The 25,612-nt window shown below is 32.8% G+C and overlaps 1 protein-coding gene across 2 annotated transcripts in view; it reads left to right on the forward strand.

Annotated features, from left to right (window-relative positions):
- Positions 1 to 25,612, forward strand: part of LOC143914534 (uncharacterized) — a 134,048-nt gene that overhangs the window by 76,643 nt on the left and 31,793 nt on the right. The window contains exon 1 of one of the 2 annotated variants that reach the window (XM_077434797.1): positions 7,174 to 7,312. The exons of the other annotated variant lie outside the window; for it this stretch is intronic. The gene's annotated coding sequence lies outside the window, so the exon portion shown is untranslated. Of the gene's footprint in view, positions 1 to 7,173; positions 7,313 to 25,612 lie in introns of those variants that run through there. 2 annotated transcript variants of the gene reach the window in all.

Consider the following 25,612-nt stretch of genomic DNA (forward strand, 5'->3'; position numbering starts at 1 on the left):
ATATCGTTTAAATATATACATATGTATATGTAGAAATAAATTCAAATTCAAGTTCAGAGTGAAAATTTCTGTCGATTTCGTTCAATTGAGCTATTTATTAAGTTTCATACAGCAAATGGCTGCAGACGTGGAAATATCGTTAGTATAATACATTGACTATCGGCGTGCTCACACATGACTAGTAAGGCGCAGACTAGGCTTAAACTGAAACCGAAAAACCGGCATTTGACCATCTTTCAAAACACTGAAAACCGGCTTTTTTGGCTCGATCAACTGGTTTTTTTAGGTTTCAACAATTACGAATTTCAAATTTCTATTAAAGATAAAAAAAAATGTATATTGCATCCAAACTTTTTTAGGGAGTAGGTGTATATTTCTTTGAACAACAAAAAAATGTACGGCACTTAGCGGTGGCTTTGAGATATAGTAATGGATGAAGACCAGGTCATAAACCAATAAAATATTATTGAAAGTTGTTTCAATAACCTACACAAGGCCTTTCAGAATTTCGGCAAATTGGGTTTTCCATAATTTGTAGTTTCGCGCGTTCTTCTTCTTGATAAGTAGCTTATTTAAATCATTCAATTATTTGTTCATATTCAGAATCTGCCATTTTACGGCTGTGATATTTGTGATAATATATATAAAACTCTACTTTCTCGACAAAATCGCTTTTTAAACTATTTCCAGTACCAAATATCGATGATATATTTAAGCAAGCTTCCATTATAAAAATATGTAAAGAAAAAAATAACAAAGAATATCAAGAATTTTATAAACTGGTGAGAAATGGAAACCAATTTATCACACCAAATTTTAAAACAACACAAATGCAAAACCATTGTATTTTCCAAGCCATAAATAACTATAATAATCTCCCTTCTGAATTGCGCTGTATTGTTAACCAAACAGAACAAGTAAAAAAAATTAAACACTTTTTCAAAAAAAAACTTACACTGAAAAATTTTAGTGTAATTTTTATACAAAAAATATTATAATAGATTTTAATAATTTATAATATAATCGTAGCTGCCTTATCAGGCACAAGAGCTACTCTTATCTGATAAGGAATACATGTCCAACTATGAAATAAACATGATATCCTGTAAAATATTATGTATTTTTTTTATATTACAAATAAAAAAAAATAAAATATATATGTAATAATGAATACTAATGAATACGAGTAATATTTATACTTTCTTATGTATGTATGTATACATAGGTATCGAATAACTTATTTTGAACTATTTCAATCAAGAGAGTTTCGCTTCACTGGGACTCCATATGACAGACTTAACTCTAATATACACAGCGTGTACTCTCAGCATAGAGATATCATTGGTCAATGGATCGCGAGATCTTATTGGCTGTTGTATACAGCTTATTCATACGCCGAGACATTTTTGGCGGGAACGCGCGATCAGGTGATCAGTGCTAATAAACCAGTGGTTGACTAGCACCAGTTATCTAATTTCTACGTTTTATAACTTTATAAATCTTTACAATCCTAAAATATCATTTAATATTCATATATATACATACATACATTTTTTTTAGAATATATAGAATTATATCAATCATTTCACAGATATGGTCTATAATAATAATATTGATATGCTAATTTGACCGTAATGATACTTTATGGCCAATCTGAACGATTCGATCGTAGAGCGTAGGTATTGTTTCAGTTTTGGTCTGACGGATCCGTTAACACAATACCCGCCGGCAAGAAAAATAAACAGCTCCTATGCAAATTCAATCGCAACCGTACCGGCGATATTTATCAAGCCATTGTTTAGATACGAATGTGGTGTATTCGGGTATACTGTTTCGGGCGCAAAATGCACTGTCACTACTTTCATTATTAATTGCCGGCAATTGTTTAATCGTAACGAACGTGCACGACTCCCATAGGGCTATTTGTATGGCGCACGTGCCATTTAACCCCCTTAATTCAGCCTATGATTATTAATTAGCGTATACCCTCAATGGGATCGTTTAATTCGAAACGCATAAATTTTCATTTGTACCTATTAAAAGTATAATTTACTAATTTTGTTTTTTTTTTCTGTTTGTTTCAGGTAAGGGATCGTTGGATGACGTCATTTGTTATTCAGGTTTTTAATTTACATGCAAAAATATTTTAATTCGAATTACATATGTATGTATGTATATATTAACAAAATACACACGAAAATCAATTGAGACGATACAAAAATGCTGGTTAATATTTTGGTCTAGACTAGTTTTAGCTTCTAACTGATATATTTGGATCAATTAAAATTTGCCTGAGATTAACTGTTATTCAAGAAGTTTAAAACAAACGGATGCTTATTTCACAATGCAAACTCAGCATTTGCATAAAGTACAGTAGATTCTAACTAATCGGGGCACATCGTGCTTAGAACATTGTAGACCAATTAAGTAGTTTCTATTTACAAACTAACATACACTAAATATATTAGTAATATACGACATCTATAAAATTATGGTAGCTGGCAACTTTACGATAGACATATTGGCTGACAGATTGCTTCATCGGTGAGCCTCTACATATCGGTATATCAATAGCAAAATATTGAAGGATCTTTGAGTTTATCAGGTCATACATATCGGTATATCAATTGCAAAATATTAAAGGATCTGTTGGGTCATCAGTTGAGCAATTTGTTGCCGCGAAAATACACATTTTATCAACAGGGACTTAAGGATTCAAAATAAAATTAAAAAAAATAAGCCGGAAACTATAGTTTTTTTACGGACAGTTATAAATATTATCTCATTACCTCGTTATAAACAGTCCTCATTATATCGACAGATAGATATTTAGTCCTTCCTGTATTTAAAAGCACTCAATTCTGGTTGTATCTTTCATATTAATTCTTCATCTTCTTCACAACCTGACCTAATATACATGATCCCAAATTATGCATTAATCTTGTTTTTTATAATGCGTTGCACGTGCTAAATCGTGTCACATTGTGATGCAAATTTATTTATCGCCATTGTTTGAGAATAATTGCGAGCCGTTATTTCGCGATCGATCTTTGACTTTGCACTCTCGGTGTATTTATTAAGAGTTCGAAATTTCAAAATTTTGAATATAATCAAAACGATATTGAGGTGAGCAACTTTTCAGCGAAGTTCGAAAGGAGAGAATAATTGCCACCGTATATATAATATAATATGATATGATATTAAGCTGAGCGCCCACGCTCTTGTTTATTTTCTAAGAAGTTTTCGAAAACTTTTCGTATATGTACAGCGTGTTTATAAAGTGACGCAACCGTCTTTGAACCGAATTTGTAAATGATAAACATGCATGTCGGCCTTAGAAACTGTCATGTTTAGTATTTGTATAAGAGAACTGGCTGAATTGCCTCGTGTTGCACCAGCAGGTGAAGTTGAAAAAAAAAACTATTAGTGAATTAAATAAGGAATATGAGAAAGTATTAAAACTTTATTAAAGCTTAAATTTATATGAGATGAAAGCAAATGAGAGTGAAAAAAAATTGTAGTAGAAAAGGGGTGGTAGAAAGCCTCGTATCAATAGTTAGCTGTCATCGCTTCCATCTGACACAATAATTTTATGTAAATTTTAATGAGTTTATGATTAACTTCAATTATAGTTAACTCCCGTATGTCGGCAAAATATATAAGCGACCTAAAAAGTAGAAGTGGTTAAAAATCAGATCACATATTTTTGACAAGCAGGAATGTTATTGAACTAATAGAGTGAAGCTAATAAAAAGCTTGTTAACTAGTATAAAACCTTTAAAAACAGAAGTTTTTCGAATAATTTTGTATTGACACTTGTTCTAACTTTTCCCAAAAACCGTACATGACCAAATTTTCATGGTGGAAAAACGAATACACATTTATTTTTATTATATCTATAGATATAATAAAAATCTATCTTTATATCTAATCTATAGATATAAAGGTAACCTACTATAGTAGATTACCTTTCTCAGGCTGGTTGATTAATGGTGAAAGCTCTATTTTCTACTAAAAATTCTACTTTTTTTTTTTAAATATTATCATTTTAAATGTTCGGAATTGAAAAATGTAAATTTACATAGCGGACGAACATACATTTATTACAAACTCCATCATATGTATGCTTACAATAATCAAGAGAGAGGAAGGAGATGCTGATTTTATTGGAACCGTTACCACAATTAAGTTAGATTTATTGGCAAATTCCAACAGGAGATGGTCGATCTGGATTTAATAATTAATAATAAGTATTTAAAAGTAAAAAAATCGCAATCAATATAAAAAATATGGGTCTACATCACGGCTTCGAAAGGTCGAAAGATCAGAAAAGCAAATATCGGAAAGCAAAGATCGAAAATCGAAAGATCTTAAGTCGAAAGATCAAAAATAATGTATACATGGTAAACGGTACTATGTATATATAATATATATTAGTGTTTTTTTGTCAATTATCTCTCTTTTTGTCGTACAGCCTTGATTAATGTGCGCGGGCAGGATACGGGAGGTAAAGCCTGTTCCTCTTGTTTCTCTTGCATGTACGACAGGTGGAGATAGAGTTTTACCGCACGCCACTGATATATATATATATATATATATATATATATATATATATATATATATATATATATATATATATATATATACTACCCTCTTTTTATATGTATTCATGGTAAACGAACATTTTCGATTTTTCGACCTTTCGATGCGGTGACGGTCACCGAAAAAATATATGACTCTTGATTCCAACACTCACTTTTGGCATAGCAATACCTGTAAAGATTGTACAATAAACCTGTAAAGATTGTACACTTTTTTAAACGTTCATATCTCTTGGAGAGCCACCCAACAAAAATTATTGTTATATTCGAATTCAGTGGGTCAAACTTAGTAACGATTGATTAGTTTCCGCTCTTTTTTGTTGCTCAGTATAATTTAAGTTTCACATGTTGTGGCTTACTCTTATAAATAGATGTATGTACATATTATATAAATTTGTGCATATACATTTTTTTATTGGAATCATTTGATTTTCGTTTTAGTTAATGGTCTTTATAAAAAAACATCGGGGAAAAGTTTTAATTTATCGGAATTAGGGTGTCCATGTCGTTTCAAAATGTCTGACAGATCGTTAAGTGGGTTCGGTTCGTATAAGTACTTAATTATTCGAAGGGTATCTATCGAACGTGCCTTCTAGTCCTTTAAGCAAGATTGACACACGACGTCGATTTAAAAAAAAAACTTCTCGATTCAATTATGTGTGTGTACATTTCGAAATTGACCCGAGAAAAATAATGTTTGCTCAAACGAGAGTTTGTTTAGCATAATCTCACGCTACGTCGATCAACCTTGGCTTCAGTCGCACGGTGGTCACCCTAAGCAGATCGCGCTGGTCAAAATTATCACTGATATATTACCTCTTCACCTACATATAAGCAATTGTTAATCCTGTTTAGTGGATGCAAATCTATGCCGAAATCTAGAAATTTTATGGTATGATATGGAAGTTTTTATCTAGATAAAATACTTTATCTAGAAAAATCAATGATAAGATATGGAAGATTATACTATTCAAAAAGCTATAGTCCATTACCATTTACATTATTTTAGCAAAACAAGTAACCATTAGAGATATTAAATAATTTTGTCAAAATTAAAATCCAATGTAGATTAATAGTACAAATTTTGACATGGTGAAGTTCATTAAGCTCGGAATCGAATATGAATGAAAAAATAAACGACATAAACTATACATTAATACTGTTGATTGAATGAGCAACTCATATGAATAACTTTTTGGTATCAGCAACTTTTTTTATGCAAACTCATAAAAATTAATGATAGTAAACGTCATTGTGCTATTGACTTCTTGTAACAGCAATAGCATAAACATGTTGTTATACTTTAATTGAATTTTATAAGTTTGTTTAATCTCAAAATAGATTGATGGAATTGGTTTCTTTCGGTAAAACTATTTAGTGCAAATGATGTAAATATGCGGGAATATTATTATTATATTTTTCGAAAAGTTTCATGTTTTTACATCAACTATTTATTTATTTATTTAATTAAGTATCTAATATTATATATTAATATGTACATACATACATACATATGTACATATGTACGTAGATAGTTGCTGAAGATTATAATTTTGTTAGATAAGTGTTTTATCTGTGCATACCGATGGCTTGGTGCACAAATATTGTATGTCCATTTTTGAATTTGTATCAAATTCCAAGTTTGTATCGAATTTTACCTTGAATGAAAAAACCTGAATTATTTCAGCATCTACAAACTTAAATAACAAAATCAAATAAATGGACATACAATATCTGTGCACAAAGCCATCAATATGTTCTTTGAGTTGTTGTTGCATCTGTCATTTCCAATGCCACAGTCCCCTTTTTGTTAAAATTGTTCTTTTGTATGCTTAAATAGGGGGAGGGGTTTAGTGGAGGCGCATACTTAGAAGAACAAATTGTCGATTTTATTTTACTTTTAATTATATTTTTTCTTTTGGAAAGACGATGGGAAACTATTGGTTAAAAAAATCACAGTACCATTTATTAATTGGAAAACTGTCAAGATGTTTACCGTACTAAAACACCTTTTAAAAATCAGTTCAAAATTATATTAAACTAGTTTAGTTCAGTATTTATAATATAAACAGCTTAAACATGGCGCAACTAATAGTAAATATTAATTTGTTTTTTTATTAAATTTATTTGAATCGAAAAAAAAATCGACTCGTTATAGAAATTTTGACTTGTTTACGAAGTTCCCAACCAATGTTTCTTACATACAAAGTCTCTTTCGAAATTATATATAACTATAATCCGGTGGCCCCCTCGGAGCCCCCCGTCCCCCGTCCCCATGTCATCATAGAAACTTTCCCAACAGTTCCCAACCAACATTACATATTTTCTTACATACTTACATTCATACAAAGTCTCTTTCGAAATTATTTATTTATAGATTAGATGAAATTATATAGATTGTGAGTTATAGTTTTGTCCGACACTCTCTATGACGTATGTCCACTGCGCACCGTAGCGACGCAATGGGCAAACACGAATTTCTATTGACAGTCAAAACAATGATATTTTCCACGTATTATTTTTGCAGCTGAAATGCGAGATGGCAAATTTTATGCAAATTGCGCAATTTTCCAGTTTTATTTCGAGCGAGTATCGAAAGTGGTCGCCGTTTCAGCGGCTCAATTGCGGCTAAAACTTAATTTCTGGTCCATTTCGAAACGCGGGCCATTCATTATATGCGCTCGTTCACAGAGTGGCCGGCCTGGATGAGGGTGAGATTAAAAGAATTTTGTTTGAAAATGGTGAAAACGTAATGGACCGTGGTGCGGCGGTGGAAATTATATGCGCCCTAATGGACTGGAATGAAGACTAATGGATTGTCGAAATAATTTTTGCATTTTAATGCACTTTTTTACATGCTAGCTATTGGACTGCATCGTTTTATAATTATTATTTGTATTACAATAATCGTCGTTTTTATTGTAAGCTCTGGATTATGGACCTTTTGTGAGTTCTTTCATAGAATGAGGGCCAAGTTGAGCGAGTTTCATTACTCTTAGTTTAATAAAAAGGATACCTTTTTTATGTACCTAATCTTGTGACGGGCTTTTGGTCTTAGAGTGATAGTGCAGATTTGTATGCAAATAAATTGGCAGACTAAGTCTCTGGTGGTTTGTCTGTCGTAGCTGTTTTTCACTGACTATACCAAATGATTGGTTGGTCGAATATACCAAATATTTTCGTAATGAAGTTTTATGATATTTTAAACGGACGAAAATTTTGCTCAATATGCAAATTGCATCTGTAAACATATTTTTTTTGACACAATATATATACATATGTACATATATAATCGACTAATGTAAGCTATAAACAATTTAAAACAGTGAATTTTAGAATTTGGAAACACCTCCCATTAGAAACGATGTTCTGTAATATGGGGAATTCGCAAAAAAATAATATGACAATTCTAAAAAATATAAGGTTATAGATATTATTATTTCTATTACATGTAAAAAAATTTAATCCGATTCAGTTAGCGGCTTGGGAGATAATTGAATTCAAAAACTTAAAAAAAAGAGGACACCTATAAGGGGAGGTACCATTTCCGGTCCACTTAAAAATTTGAAAAAAATTTACGTCGTGTCGATAAGAATTTCAGTAACCCATACTAAGTTTCGGTTCGATAGGACTAACGGTGTTGAAAAAATCCCCAAAATACACAGACACACACAGACACACATACCCACACACACTTTTTCTAGATCATGAAAACGTGATCAGTAATCGATTCTGAGTTCGAATCAGTCAAAATCTCGAGTTCGAATTTTCGCATGATCACAAAAGTTCATCTATTGTTACTACGTACATAGATAAAGTAATAAATGCAATTTGATGGAGGAACCGTTTCAATGATTGGCAAACTCTGATAGAAACGATTGACTTGGAGTCTCAAAAATATCCAAGTCTGACCAGCAGTATTAAAGATTAGCACGGGATGGAACCCGGTAACCTCTCGGCGGCGAACATAAACGCAACCACCGAGCCATACTGCTGCATGTATGTAGTTTGACATTATGATTAAATGTGTGCATATTCAAATAATTATACGACTTTGTATGACGCGGTATAACGTCACCTAGTCTCCTTGTATCCTGCTCGCGCACACGTAAGTAAGACTGTGCGACAAAAACAGGAAGAATTTCAAGGCACGCCACTGGTATACAGATTTAATTATAATCCGTAAGTATATGTATTCTTGTAACAATCTTGACAAATTTGAACGAGCCGAATTTGCGAGAGGGGAGAAATGCGAATTTAGAAGTTAGATAAATTGGAAAAAACATAGGGCGATCTAATGGCAGATTTAGGGATTAAAAGGATTCTAGTCCTGTATATATGTAGTTTTGAAATTCGAACTGTGATTCGAAGCACTTGATTGCACGTCCCAGAGTTTGAGTATGCTGATTTCGTATGCATTTATTAAAGCACACCTATACGGTTTTTTTGGTTTCGTTTGGATTTTTTTTTGTTATTCTTTGTTTCCATTGTTTACCGCTATGTTCGTGTGTCACCTGTTTTATTTTATGTACATACATAAATACAATATGTAAATAATAAATGTATGAGTTTCTCAAACTATTTTTTTTTGGTGGACACATGACAATGTCGTGATCAACTTTCTAACGCAAGGTTGGTTTTGTTTCATCACTTGTCATATACATATATATCCTAATATTTTGCGGTTTTCACTACATATTATATTTGAAGTGGTTTTGAATTTTATGGTGATTTAAGTGATTTTGATCAAACAGCGATTTTCGAGTGCCCCGAGCATATGACCCAACACATTTCACATCTTGTGCAATAAATGCACACATGTAGAAGTAGTTTTTAAGAAAAAGAATTCCAAGGCGAATGAATGTTGTGTCGCACATGATAAAATGCGTCAATCGGATGCGCTACCGTCTGTCATAACACATCTTTCACCATTTACAACGACCATTTGTCACACGGTGTGCATTTGTTGCATCTAGTTTGTATGCAAGAGCGGGGAGGATTTCTTCTTTTTATTTTTCCACCTGACCATCGATCTCGCGTTAGTCGGCACTTCACAGAATGTTCTCTGGTTTCGAATTTGAATTATTTATGAGAGCGTGCTGGTGGTTCGATCCGACTTTAAGTTCTAAGTACCTGCCAATGCTGGAGCAGTTAGCGATAGACCGAGGAGTTAAGTCGAAATCGAGCTTTTGTCTTATACATAATAAGCTTAGTACAGTATAGGTCGTTGATATTAAATCACTTTGTGACTTTGGTGGTTTTTATGTATTTGATATAATGTTATATTAGGTGACATCTTGGTAGGTCAGAACAATGGATACATTTTGTTTTTATAGGAAATTTTACTTTTTATAGTTGTAGACAGGGCCGTAGAGAGAAAATTCGGGTGCAAACTTGAAAATCCCGCCCCCCCCCCTTGACCAAATACAAATAAGGATTATTTTACCGATTGTATTATGTTGTGAATATAAATCGTATTAGTTGGGAAACTAGTTGAAAAGGATCTACGAGCATCATCTAATTGCCCAGTAAATTACAATCGAGCAATCGAGCAATTTTCTGGCCCATAAGTGCTCGGTGAGAATTTGCTCGGTGAGTGGCTTTCTTTAATGACGCAAATTAGCGTCGATTGTCATTTACTGTCATATATGTAGGTATACATACATATGTAAGTATGTTAAATACATAAAAAAAAAAACTAAAACGATTATTCTAACGACAAAACCGGTCATTAAAAAGGAAAAACTACACATCTATTAAACGTGTTTTCCTCAAGCAGATCGAATTTTAAAATGAAAACATAAAATATAAGTCTGGATCGTAATTTGGATTTTTGGATACTTCTCATACATCGTTTTATTGGGATCGGAAAAAAGTAGCAAAAAATTTGGATTGAAAATTGCAAAACACGATTGATTTACGACCGATACTGTACATCGACCTCAGTAAGAAATCATCATCGTTGATGAAGCAAAGACCTCTCGAGCACTTTTCACATCTTAAAACCTGTCTTATCTTGACAAATATCGCGTAATGAGGCACTTGCTTATCGCTAATTTTCCTCCTTGTGAAGAGCTCCAGGTAAAATTGTCTTATTATTTTTTTCAATCCGCTTTTCATAACGAGTCATCAACCCAACGACTTTGTGATTGGACACGCTTCTTTTTTATTTCAATAACCACCTATTTATTAAAGGAACGAAGGTCATTTACGACACGATCCAGTCGTTAATATCCCAACATCCCAAACGTCTACAAATCCTTCCACACGAGGATGATACAAGCGAGCAATTAATATTCCAGAAGCGTCCTTCGGTTAGTGCGAGCGTATCCTGGACGCTATTTTATCTCTATCTGGGATTTCTGCTTAAAAGTTCCACGTCATATCAAATAGAACCTTATTTTCCCTTTAAACTCCCCATAGTTTTCCAATCACGTTGCTTCTATGATAATATTGATAAATGTTATTCTAGTATGACACGTGACACGATAGGGTTCAATTTCAAGTGCACACCATACACAATGCGTATTTATTTTGGTGTGCTCAATAAGCTTTTTCACATGTTATTTTTCCGGTGTACATTTTGAAATCGATCTCCACAGCTTAACCCTTTCATCCTAATGGGTGTAAATCTGTTAGTTGCTATCGTATTACTGTTTGTACATAATTTATGGAGCTATGCAAATTTTTCTTTTATTTTCATATATAATATTTACAAACCATTGGACTAGAGGGACTTGGCTCGTACCCTAAAATTTAAAAATATCAACAATTCAATTCAATAAATTCAAATCGTTGTCCATATTGATATTGTTCACTTGGATTAGTGAAGTTTGAAAACCGGAATCAGCCCTACATGAGGTAGTGGTTGTGGATAGTTATGGTACGGTCCGTCGTGCCGTTCGCTTGTACGGACTCACTGTCTTAATTCTATTCCCTTTGCGTTACTGGTGAATTGTTATGTATACGTGTTCCGTCAACGGCAAAACATTTTTTAATGAACTCGTCTCTTCTAGCATTTATGGAATTTTCACTAAGAATATTCTGATTTGTGTTAATCAAACATCATTCTGGACTATTCTTTTATTATAAAAATAACATATTTACAAACTTTTTTGAGTACAAATATGGCATATCGCGAAACGATTCCCTCATAATTACAATATCGGTCGATTGTTCGACAAATCATTCAGAAGATTAAGTTTTGAAGACAAATGGGTTCAATATATATTTTATTAATCATTTTATACATCAATATAAAATTATTTTAGTCCTATAGCATGTTTTTGACTATTTTTGTATTAAAAAATAACGACAAGCATCAACATGCAAACGCACATAGTTAAGGCCAACAGGCGACTGCATGACTCAATAGCCACGCGCCAAAAGCGATGAAAACAATAGCTTACGAAAATATTTCTCTTTCTTTCGCGTTGATTCATCGATCAATAAGAATAAGCAAGCGAACAATAAAAAACGTGACTTATCGCTACCGCCTTTAAATCATACTTCGGAACGTAGAAATGTATAAATGTATTTTTTTACGATGTACCCCTTTTCTAAATCATACAAAATCTATTAAAATAAATTTCTTGTAGTTCATTCTAGGAATACAATAAATATAGGGTGTATAGCTTTGAAAAACACATAGTTATTCCGAAAACCGTAAAAATTGGGGCACTTGCATACCCCACTTCGGTGAGTGAGGGATAAAATAAAATAAAAAACCGTAAACAAATTATCTTTTCCAGTGCATATTTGTAAAGATTTAAAGGCCATTCACAATATGTGAGCTTTGATTCGACAATTTACCATTGAGCACCACAATAACACCGAAGGCTTCCAATAAATCTACGATGTACGATTTCGGCGTTTATTTATTCCGAACGCATTCACGACCCGTGAGCCGAGAGCATACTAACACGAACCCCGATCAAGGAGTGACGGGTCGCCAATGGGTTAAATCGACAACTCATCTCTGTGCTCTTTTTCTACATGCCCATAATAATATCGATACGTTTTCTTCTCCGAAGCACTTTGACCATCCGACAGATACATAGATACTTTCAATGAGGGAACTTGATACGCTTATGGTTTATGCAATATGTCTTTATATATGTATGTATGTCTGTAATATAATAAATGTGCATATGTTTGAATTTCACGCACAGAGGACGCTATTGTGGCTCTTGTCTGCCGTTTCTCGAGCGCGGAATTAAGTGGCTAAAAGCGGATTAAATGCGAGCATTGATGCGGTTCGAATGCGAGACGTGAATGTCGTCCATTGTTGGTTCGGAATTCGTTAACACGTCAACACGATATGACCGATGCGATTTAAACTTAATGCCAATTGTGTATTGTATATGAAATGGCAATTCCACGGTGGATTGTATTGGTATGTTTATGCGAACAGTGTTTTTGGGAAGTTTTTCGGTGACATTGTTGCTAGTCATGCAAAAAAAGTCATCAATAAATTTTTGCGGTGAAAACATAGTATACTAGTGGCAAGTGACAGTCGGGGGCAAATTATCACAAATCCATGGCAGATTTTTAGGACATAAACATATACTTGAAAATTTCCAATGTTTGCTTCCCGATGGAAAAAGCTCTCAACCATCAAGTATTTTAAAAAATAAGATAAAGACTTTGGGGGAAATTTTCAACCAAGATATATTTTGTTGGCCTTGCATTCTAACTGGAGAGTTGGAAATGTGGTGGCAATATATAAGTACTAGTGAAAATCGACCAAAAAACGCACCAGCTGCAATTGCAATTTGCAATCCTTCAATATAAAATAAAATAATAAAATAATAAATAATAAAATAATATTCCCCAATATTTACATACTTCTAAAAATTCTAGCAACACTTCCGGTGACAACAGCCACAAGTGAAAGGAGCTTTTCCACACTACGACGACTAAAAACATATTTAAGAAATACGATGTCCGAAAATCGACTAAATGGACTTGCTTTAATTAAATATTCATAGGGATATTTATTTATTTATTTATTTAACATATTAGCCACAGTGACATTACAGAGATCTCCAACGCGTCGCTGTGGCCGGTCATTCAGTAATAATAACATGATAACAGTAATAATAACTTATAATAATAACAATATTAACACAACATCATTAAAATCATAAAATCATAAAAAAAAAGAAAAAACATAGATAAAGTAATAACAATCATTAATATTTATAATAGGCAAAATCAACCACTGGCATTCCTCAACAACCACTCAACCAGATTAGTATATTTTATATTGAAGAGGTCAATTTCACCAGAAATCCTGTTAAGCAGATATATCGCTCTAGATATAGGAGCCGTTGACAACATATTTGTGCGAGCCACAGGAGGAACAAACAAATCACGATTTCTCAAGTCCCTGAATTTACAAGGTGCATTAAACCTAAATTCCTTTAGAACCTGAGGATTGTGTATTATCCCATTCAACAGCTTAAAAAAGTGTCTTCCCAGTAACATATTCCGACATATATAAATGTTAGTGCAGAAAAAATATGAGATATGTTTACAATAAAGACGCGAAGATTGGATCTCTGAATTTCGTACTTTTTTAAAGTATTCTTATTATTATATTTTTATTACGTATTTACTTTATTTTTATATGTCGTGATTTTATATTAATTAAATATAAATTATATTGCCTTTTTTCCTGTCAAAACCCCCCCCTTGACAAAATCCTGGCTACGCCACTGGGCCCGGTGCACGGTCATTTATGCTTGTAGAAAGGAAAAATGAATGTTTGTAGCTGTACGCAAAATTTATATATTTTTACATAGATACATTTATACCAGGAAAGCCTAATAGGTAAACACCAATGCGCTTTCCTAGCCAATTACAAACAGTGCAGCATTTTTTATTACATAAATCGCTGAGTCTAAAGATGCTGAAGAACACGAAATTTTTTTATTTGTTAAAAATAATTGTTTGACTGAGGAACAATCAGGTTTTAGGGATCGATATTCAACTGAAATGGCCATTTAATTGATCATAGGAGTGATAGATGATTCTAATAAAGTGGTTGCAGCTGTATTCTTGGACTTCAAAATAGCGATCGAAACCATAGATAGGAGAAGATTGATAGAGAAATTAAGTAAGTTAGGATTGGGTGGGAAAGTATTATGTTGGTTTGAATTTTATCTGAATAATAGATGACAAAATGTAGAAATTAATGAAAGAGTTTCTAAAAGTTTGATTGTTCCATTTGGAGTACCACAGGGTTCTAAATTAGGACCTCTGTTGTTTATTTTATATATTAATGATTTGTTGAAAGTATTTGATGTATGTAAAGTTCATATGAATAGACCTTTAAACGAAAAATTGCATGGTTAATGGAATATATCTTTGCATTGATTCTGTTGAACAATTTTCATATATAATTTTACCTTCAAAATTTTCTATTAATTTTCCAAAATGCCGCCTCTGTCGCCCTATCTTTGGTAAGCCAGTGAGTGTAGTAACTGACGTGTAAAGACGCGTCAATTTTAGCGAATATCAATATTCAATATTAATATTTCAATATATGTAAAATAAATATAATAAGTTGTGCAAATGTTGAGTATAAAAATTTATGAGAAATTTCACGAATTGGATATATTATTATATAAATAAAACTATATTTAATTTAAAAAAAACAATGCTTTTCAATCGTCAATTAAATTACACACACCTATTTATATCTAGACTTTGATAAATCTTAACCCGACAGAGACAACGGAATAGGGGCGCGCTAATCTAATCTAGCACGTCCGTAACGGTAAATATGGCGTCTCCATACACGAAACCGTCGATAATAATTTAATCAATGTCGTTGCGAAATGCCGCCATTTTGCGTTATCGGCGCTAGATAACGCGTCACAGAAATAAACCTGGCCGGCTCGCAAACCGTTAAACGATGAATGGAAATTGACGGGAGCCACCGAAGCGTGTGATATTCTATGTATAATATATGTATGTAATACTATTATACGAATCCACATATGTGGTGTATTCGTAACTAGGTCGCACATAGTGTAGTTAAATCAGTGGACTTGTGAACTAATGGTTCATGGTTCGTTGTACGATTGTATTATACAATATGTTCCGATGCAAATTGGATGATTCCATTTTTGCAATGCTTTGTTCCATACAAATTGGCACTGTTTACTGTTTATTTTTTTTTACAAGCTTTTGTATTCTATTTTGAAGTATTTTTGCGGTGCTGCTGGTCAGATTTTTATATTTGTAACTCTAAGTAGATTGTTTTCTAATTTATCTGATTCAACCGTTGAGTCGGTTCCTCACAAATTGGCTACCTACTCGTACATACTCTGTATTGTCTATTTCTTACCAATATCTGTTTGAGTATATTTTCAATTTTATATTTGACATACAAAGTACATATGTATGTAAGTACTTATCATTTTGGGCAACTTGTTATGATACAATAGTAGATGGAAAAAAAGTATTTTCTTCTTATTGTATAAAGATTATTTATTTTTTGTTTATTATCTATCAAAAACCACTATCAAAAACTGTCGTTTTTAATTTGTAATTACTAAACTTTTTAATCCATACATGTCAAGGTACTTTCAATTGGACCTAGAGGTTGTGATTTCTCGACTTTTTTTGATTCTCGAGATTCTTGAGAATCTCGAGATTTGAAAATCTCATTTTCTCGGAATATTTGTGGATCGATAATTGGAGATTTTCTTTTTTGTTTCTCCAGTTTTTAGTGGGGTTAAATTAAAATATAATTTTTAAAATGGCGAATCGTTGCTTTAGCATATAAAATCGAAAACATACAAAAATCAAAAGAACACAAAGACTATGTTATATTAGGGGCTTATAAATTTATTAAAGACATGATGAAAGAAAGATATAGAGAGATACAATAGAACATTGTATAGAAAAAAAAGTTAAATTATATTAAAAAAATATTATAAAAGAAAAAAAGTGACAAATCATATATTTTAAATAATAATTAAAGAAACACAATAAACATTCAAAATTTCCAGGCATCTTTATTTCCAGTTATATTTAGGAATGATGTGGCTTTTGCATTGGCATTGTGCTATAAAACTCACTATTTCATTTTTCCATTATTCAAATCTACTATTTATATAAACTTATGGTTTAATCACTAATAATAAAGCGAATAAAACAAAAAAAAAATTATGAAAAGTATTCTTTCCATATTATTACATCCCATATATAAAATCAAATCTAGCATATATCTATTTTTTCTGTCAAGTTAATAAGCAAAATTCAAATGTACTATGAATTGAATACCCCTGTCAAAAAAAGATAACGGCATCTAAAGTCCGGATCGAGATCCTGGAAGTTAATTCGATCCTGCAGGACGCAAACGCAATTATTACGCTCGGTTTGTCGTTTGGTGGTTTTTTTTTCATTCTATTTATGCATGTTTGAATTGCTCTTGTACTTTAGCATACTTTTTCAGAGGGAAATAAACTTTAAAAGTAAAATAAACACACATAGCAAGTGTAAATTTAGCGAAACGTTAAAAAGGCGCATACAAATATAATATGTACCTATGCGTTTTAGCAATATCTAAATTAATATTTTGCTAATCTAAAACGGATGCCATTCGAGTGTGGTAAATATATAACTTTGTAGTTGCCGATTTTTTTGCCTTAATTAAAAGTTTGATATCAGATCGGTTTGAGGCTTTGAACTATTTATATACATGAGTTTATTAAGCTCATATATAAATATGTACGCGTGTAATATAATATACTAATATCATATATGAGAATCAAAGGCTAAGTTTTTTACCTGCTATGTCTATAATATATGCATATTATAGGTAAATGTTGTGCGTCACAAGTATATGAAATAACAACCTTCACAAGGATAAAAGCTAAATTATTCAGTTGCAAGTGATTTTTCCTCGTCTTCCTATTATGTAGTATATAAATGCATTTCTTATTCGTATGCAAATTATTTTCAACTAAGTTTTGTGCTGCAAGTTAATTGATAATGCTCGAAATAGGCGCACTATTCAGCTTACTAATTATGACGATTATCTCAATGGAAAATCTGCTTTAAATACGTAATACAAGATTTGAGTCCCGTTTTAATGTAATTTAAAAGACTTGTAGAAACGGATTAAAGTCCGTTTTTTTCATTTATTAATTATTATTATAATTTATTATTACAGTACCACTATAATAGTTAACCAGCAGCATATATTAATGTTTAGCGTGTAATGCTTACAATTGTGTAATCATGGGTTCAATCCCTGGTTGTGCTGTTTGCCAATTAATCTGATTTCATTGTTGAAACGGTTCCTCCATTCAATTAGCTAAAAACCATCCTACCTACTATGTCACCACTATTTGAGTATGATTTATGTACAAGTTTAAATTCATAGATTCATCTCGTTAATTTCGAGTTCTTCTGTGTTTCGTAATTCAGGGACTTACATATGTAATAATAAAATCTGACATAGCGAGATGGCGGCGTAAAGGGATATAAAGTAAGAAGAAGCTAAGACGAATAATCTGGAAGAACAGTCTGAACAATCAATTAGGACGATAGACGTCAAGTGGAAATATGACGGAGTATTTTCAAATGTGTCTATTACGATTATTTTTCACCATCGTAATGGCGGACGTCATGACCAAACCGAGCAAAATGGCAAAGTTTGAAAACGATCGGATAAGAACCCAAACTTTGTCACACGACCAAATCGTTTCTTAAGTAAGAAGAGGTTTGCAAAAATGCTGCATCGTTTGTAATTGGCCAGGAAGGCGCATTGGGGTTTACCTGTTAGGCCTTCCTGGTATATAAAAATGTACATATATACCAGGAAGACCTTTATTTTTATTTAACTATTTTTTTTTATTTTTTTCTTCATTGTGAAACTAAGAATAGGATTTGAGGATTTTATTTATTTGATTTTTACACCTTGTTTATTTATTTTTTCTTATGTATTATTTTTCTTTTTTTATTTTTAATTTTCGTTTTATCATGTTTTTCTGCCTTTGCATTTTTGCTTTTTATTTTATGTATTTTATTTTTTGTTTTTCTTTATCAAATGTAGGCCATTGTGGCGCATTAGGTTCTTCCTGTAATGCCACAATGGTCCAAAACTAACTATAAATAAATAAATATGTAAAATAAATAAATAAAATAGAAGAAGTTTCGTATTTTAAGTCGGCCATAAAGAAAAAGAGGTCATCCACATATTTCATGTTCAAATAGATTTGGCGTGCATCATAATAAAAACTATCAACTTTCACAAATTATACTTCTAGCGGAAAACGAGCAAATTTATACGAAAAAATGTAATTTTTGCAATTTTTCGAATTGCACATTTTCATAAATCACATAAACCGTGTCATCGCGCATACCAGTACATCAAATTATGCATAATCGCACTAAACTCTTAGCATCCTTGTGAACGTGTTCAACTTTTAAACCTCGTGCGGCTTAAAATTCCGTTTTCAGTGGTATTTTCGCCATATCTTACTGGTATGCGAGTCAGGCAATGACCTTTTATGCACAACTGCCAGCAGTCGCCAACCATTTCGCATTATCCGAACCTAACGCAAAATTTTATGTTTGCCAGATCTTGATAGCGTTATGTTGGGATTTCTGAGATCCAAACGATATGTTATATATTTTATTTTCTTGATTATATTGATTTAGTTTTGTAATGCGCGTGTCTGAACTGGTTGCAGTCGTGTCCCAGACCTATGCAACTGCGTTTGAATGCAGTTGGGTAGTTGGATTCAAATTTATTCGACCGGTAGCTCTCTCCGTGGCTTGGGTGGGTACGCAATTATTTCGCTAATTATTTTTAGGAACGCATTCCTGCAGTTGACAACTGCATTCTTTTTCTCTCTCTTGGTCGAGCCGTTTTCTCATATAGCCAGCGTTCGACTCGGATTCTTCGTTTTATGCTATTATTAATTTTCGCATAGTTGTGAAGGTATTGTATAATTTATTTCCTATTATCAAGTTTTAATTGTGCCGTTAAATTTTAATTATTCTAATAAATATAAGTACATATGTATATAAAAAATTCATCTATTGTTACTATGTACATAAACAAAGTAATAGCTATAGTAGATCTTCATATATTTGATTTTTAAATGCTTTTTATTCTTACTAAATTATGTTCACAATACATCTTATATCTATTTTAATAGCTACTGATCTACTGATCATTTTCTATTTTACAATTTTAATTTAATTTTTTTAGTAATCATAGTATTATATTATTCTAATGTTAATGTACGGCATAATAGGAAAAAGAGCTCAAAAACCTATTTACAATTCTTATAAATGCCCATAATACATCTAATACATAATATTAATTAAAGACTCTCTAAAGTCGATGACCTAAAGCAGATTGTGTTTACGTAATCTGTGTTTATGTATACCTGAAGGGTATAGACATTTTGTTGTAATCACCGAGACTCTTCACAAGTGTGTTAGTATGGTTATTAGTGATTATGTCATAGAATCTACTGGTTAGTTTGTTAGCAATGTCTGTAACAAACGGAATATTATTTATGGCATGCAGTTTTTTCAAGTTAGTATATATGGGTGTATTATAAATTATTTTTAGGGATTTATTTTGTATTATTTGGAGCTTGGATCTTCATACATAGATATATTATATATGTAGATATGTATGAAGATAGGAACATAAGTAGATATGTATGAAGATAGTTCATCTGATCACTTTCACTTGATACAAGTAGGTATTTGACTTTAAACTTTGAAATTCATGTGGGTAATACATTTTTTTACCGCACGAAAGCGTATTAAAAACGAATACGTATATGTAGTAATAACTATTAAAATTAATATATTTTGGAAATTGGTGTAGACTACATGTTATAGAATTCGCCACTGTGAAATAAAATCTGTAGCATGTTTATACAGCAATGCTGATTTTATTTTGACAGTCCTGTTTGTTGAGCTTTCAAATTAGTAGTCTTATGGTATGTAAATTGAGTATCCATTTGACTTTTATGCATGTTAATGCATCAATGAATCTGTCAAACTGTCATTGCAATGATTTGATACTAATCCAAGTAGGTTCTGAAAGTTAGATTCTTCGATCCACAATCTGGTTTTGAAATCGAATTGTTAGATGTTATACATAGATTTGTTCAATACAATATTTCAACACACAATATAAAAAAATGTTTCATTTCTTATATTTTTAGTTATTGTATATGGCAGTCGCTCTAATTCCATTGATGCCTCCTATTGAACTATTCATCAATTTTCCAAACACATTCAACATATTGGAACTGAATTCCCATTGATTATCTCTTATCGATTCGTGCGAATAAAATATTTTTGAAACATTTAACGAGCCACGTAGCTAGAAGAATGGACGAAAGGTGGAAAAAAGACCATCTTGCTCATGAACTCCCCCCTCTCGAGAGCTGTTCGACGCAACTTACTGGCGCATTCCTTGAATCTCTTCACAGTCGAACACATCCTACATAGCACGATATAACTATCTGTATTATTAATTTGTTTTCCACTAAACATATTTCTTACTTGCTTTTAATTTTTTTTTTATTCTTGTTTTATGTATACTTATATTTGTATTAAAAGAAAAGTGAAGCTTTGGGGCTACCTGTCAAGTTTCTGTTGTATTGATTTTTTTTAAATAAAATAAAATAAAAAAAGAAGTGCTAGAATGGTACCCGAGAGAATTTAAAAGGGTGAAAAGAATGTTGCAAAGAAGATAGGAAAATGTGTGGGGTGAGATGGATGAGAGTTGCGCTAAACAGAGATGAGGGGAAGCGTGTTGGAGAGGCCTTCATCCAGCGGTGCATGGTGAATGGCTGTAAATGACGATGATGATGATGATATATGTATGTATGTATGTATGTATATATACTTATAGAATCATTATAAACTTTTTGTATGGCTTTAATGAATCGATTTTATTTATTATTGATATTATTTCCGAATTGATTATGCATAGAATATTCTGATTTTTTATGGTTGTATGTATATCGGTCAGTTTTTATTCATTTTGTATGAATTTTTTGGTTTTTAATATATTATTTCATATAAAATATTGAGAGTCATTGTCTCGGGTCATTTTAACCCCCTCCCGACCCGCGCACACATTATTTATCTACGAATTATGAATGGGGCTTTAGGAATGACCACGACTTTATAATCGCTTATTAAATTTCGAGTTTCGAGTGTCGGCCGTCCATTACTAATGTAAATACGAAGGGTCGGAAAGGGTTAACGACGCATATTTCATTTCGAGCTCGGATTACACTCACATACACATCTACGTTTAATAAATTTCAATGAATTATTATTATAAAGTATTGGATTGCAAATTGATCGATGGCTTTGGCGCTTCGACAATATGTATGGTATTATTAATACATACATATATTGGTTTCACGTATGATTTTTACGTAATATTTTAACGGCGACCGTTGCGTGAAAGTTGAGCTCTCATTATTGTGATGATAATGATGATGCTGTCATTACGTCAAAAAATAACCATTTCTTTCACTGTACGGTCTACTTGTTAGAAATCGGCGTTCGATCGTGACTCGTGTTCAAGGTAACTTACCAACTGTATGTGTGAATGCACTTACGCTTATCTACTTCTGTGGCGTTTATCTTTTATTTTTTTGTACTTTGTAATCGGCCGTAAAATATTGTTGTTAATTAGTGCAGTAAGCGTCAACACAGTGCAACGTGGTAGGTAGTTATGTACTTGTACCAATGAAAGGCCTATTTTTGATGAGCGCGACTGTGCCGCAGAGCATTGACAGCGCGGTTAGAAAATAGTCAACGACTGCTAAAAACCATGATTAAATCGTAGCAAATCTATGTGTGACTATTTTTAGATATTTATGTACACAGTTAGGACGTAGACACACAGAGTTGATTAATTTTTATTTAATTTTAGATGGTTTTGCACGTTAAATGGAGTATTGCGCAAATTGCGATCGCACGCTAATCGTTGCCATAAAATTGCTAATAAGGAATATCTGCCATTCGAGTTCTCATTAATACAGTATTTCGCGTGCGTCGCTTTCGATTGATGGAGTTTTTGAGTGCCAGACGTTCCGTGATCGAGATTTATGTGACGTGCGCGAGATCGCTTTTTGCGGAATAATCACCGAACCGTTTTGCAAATGTAAAAAATATCTTTAGATCTATGCTATGGTGATCTTGACCAACACTGACTCCCTGGGGTGTTTTCGGTGATGTTATATCTTTGGATTGACATATGTAGGTTTGACAGTGATCGGTAACGGTGATTTCCATATTTGAAGAAATGTAGGAGAAACTTGTCGAAATAATAAGATCGTACGAATTAACAATGGCATGAGGATACGCCCATCGCAGCTGCAGTCTGCCTAGGCATGCCGTCCCGTACGATTCTGCGCCTTTAGTCATTTAGATTTAGGTTGATCTGTCATTTTCGGACTTAATAACAATAGACCTCTTTTTTACTGTACAAAGCAAGAGAACAAATTAACATGGTTAACAATAGTAATTGACAATAGTGAACCATTTTTTGTGCATTTTTTGATCAGACTTGAACCTTTAACAAAGCACCGCGAACAATTAACAATGAACGGCACGTTTCCGGTCCGCTCACTACAGTATAAAGCAAGAGAGCAAAAAAAAGGTTGGAGTCTTGTCATGAAAAGACTCACGAAGGCGGTCAGGATGCTTTTACAAAATGGTTCACTATTGTCAACCTTTTTTTTGCTCTCTTGCATTGTAGGACAATAGTAATTGACATAAGTGAACCATTTTTGGTGGGTATAAGCATTCTGGCCGCCTATGTCTAGTCAAGATAATTTGGCGGGTATAAAAAGTACATAATAGTAAATATGTTAGACGGTCATAAATTCCAAATTTACCATCATGTTAGATTTTGTCTATTTTATTTAACTTCTCCTTCAAAATTGGCTTACCCTACCCATTATTGTTGACAACATACACACGTGTGTATAATATTTACGTTTATCTCTATTCTGAGCAAAATTCATCCTACCTACCTCTTTTGTTGCCTTCTTTTCGTTTTGTTGGTTACCAATCAAGCACTTCTTTCGCCGTTTTCCATTCTATTATCTATTCACATACCTATCTCACAAATTATCATATCATTTCATCCACGATGTTAGTTATACCTCCGACCCATACGTTTTGCTTTCAATGTTTAATGCACTCAATTCCAACTTCCGAATGATAATATTGTATTAGGTAACGTACAGATTAGGTAATTGGTGCTCGTGGACCGCTGGTTTACCATCACCAATAGCCTGATCGCACGTTCGCTCCAAAAAAGCCTCGACGTATGAATAAGCTTTATACAACAACCAATAAGGTTTCGCGACCCATCAATCAATGATCTGTCTGTGCTGAGAGTGTGCTGTGTATGTTTGGAAATTTTGTTCCGTGATCCATTCGGAGCTGGCTGGTCGACGGAGCAAGACCGATAACTACCACTACTCGCTGCGTTTTTCACTCCGACTTTGGAAACTCCTGTATAGTGTGTCGTTTATAATCCTTCAATTGTTAGAATATATTAGTATATTAAAGAAAAGTCTATACAAATATAATACAGGCTGACTAGACGCTTTTGCGTGTCCATATATGTACTTTCTCGACACACCGTCGGTTTGCGCGTGATTCTTGAATAGATTTTAAGTCTCTCGCGAAACACTTAATAGTCTGTCGAGTTTCCGCACAACTTGAACCCGGAGCTTTTAAAGGAGGGACGGGCTTGTTCCTTTTCCCACGATGCTTCAAATTAAGTTCAATCGGATTTGGAAAACATTTTAATGCGACTTTCGAGAAAAGTGCTTTCCCATTGCCCGTTCGAGTACCGGAGTGGGTACTTGAGAATGTCAAAGTTGAATTTAATAAATAAAGTTTTGTCATTCGTTATTTATTTTGGGAGAAGTGTGTAACGATGACCCTCGTGTTTGAAAATACCTTGAATTCACCAGTCAAAAGCCCTCAATTAAGGACATCTCCACCATTAAAATACATACATACATATCTATAAATGCTATGAGTTCAATTCTAAATAATTGTAAAACCATTCGCTAGTATGTGAAACTGCTTTCAGTCTGTATCCAGTGTTTTTGAACTGATTGTGTATTAATACAATAGTTCTTTACTACTTATGCATATTGTTTAAAGGTTGCCATAACATTTGATCGTAATTGGATTTGAAACCAGTGGCTATTTAATTTATCATGATTGAATTTGAAACCAGTATGCTTTCGAGCAGAGTGGTAACGGGTTCGAGTCCCACTAGAGTCCCGTTGCTGGTCAGACCTTGGTTTTTGACTCCAGGTTGATCGTTTCTTATCAGAGTTTGACAATCTTTTTTTTTTGATTTTCATTGAAACGGTTCCTATAAAATTGGCATCTCCTTTCCTATCTCTCTTGCTACTTTCAAGTTATACAGCGTCTTGAGGTTTGCCAATTTGATCATAAAATGCTGCAAATTATTACTAAATTATGTTCATAATGAATCTTATCTATTTTAATAGCTTCTGATCTACTGATCATTTTTTATTTTACAATTTTATTTTATTTTTTATTGGTAATCTTTATTTTATTTTATTTTTTATTAGCTACTTTCAAGTTATACAGAGTATCGTTCGTACGTCCGTTCGCACGGTGCATCGAGAAACGAATTTGATTGTATTGTGTCTGTTTATAAAATATTACTATGTACATCATTACATATGCATATGTACTAGTTTCATATCCATAGAAGAACAGAAGCTGGTTGGAAATCATTGGTGTGATTTGTTTACTATATGATAGCCTCTTTGCGACTACTACACACATTACAACTAATTCAATGTACCGTAAGTAAGGAAGGAAGTTTGCTTCATAAACTTGTACCGTTTAGATTTCGATAGATCTACCACTGAATCTAGATGATTGGTAATGTACAATAAATTGTCTTGACTACCGTTCGACTCTCATTTCAGGCA

The sequence above is a fragment of the Arctopsyche grandis genome, chromosome 7, assembly GCF_051622035.1.
Source record: "Arctopsyche grandis isolate Sample6627 chromosome 7, ASM5162203v2, whole genome shotgun sequence".
Classification (NCBI taxonomy): domain Eukaryota; kingdom Metazoa; phylum Arthropoda; class Insecta; order Trichoptera; family Hydropsychidae; genus Arctopsyche; species Arctopsyche grandis.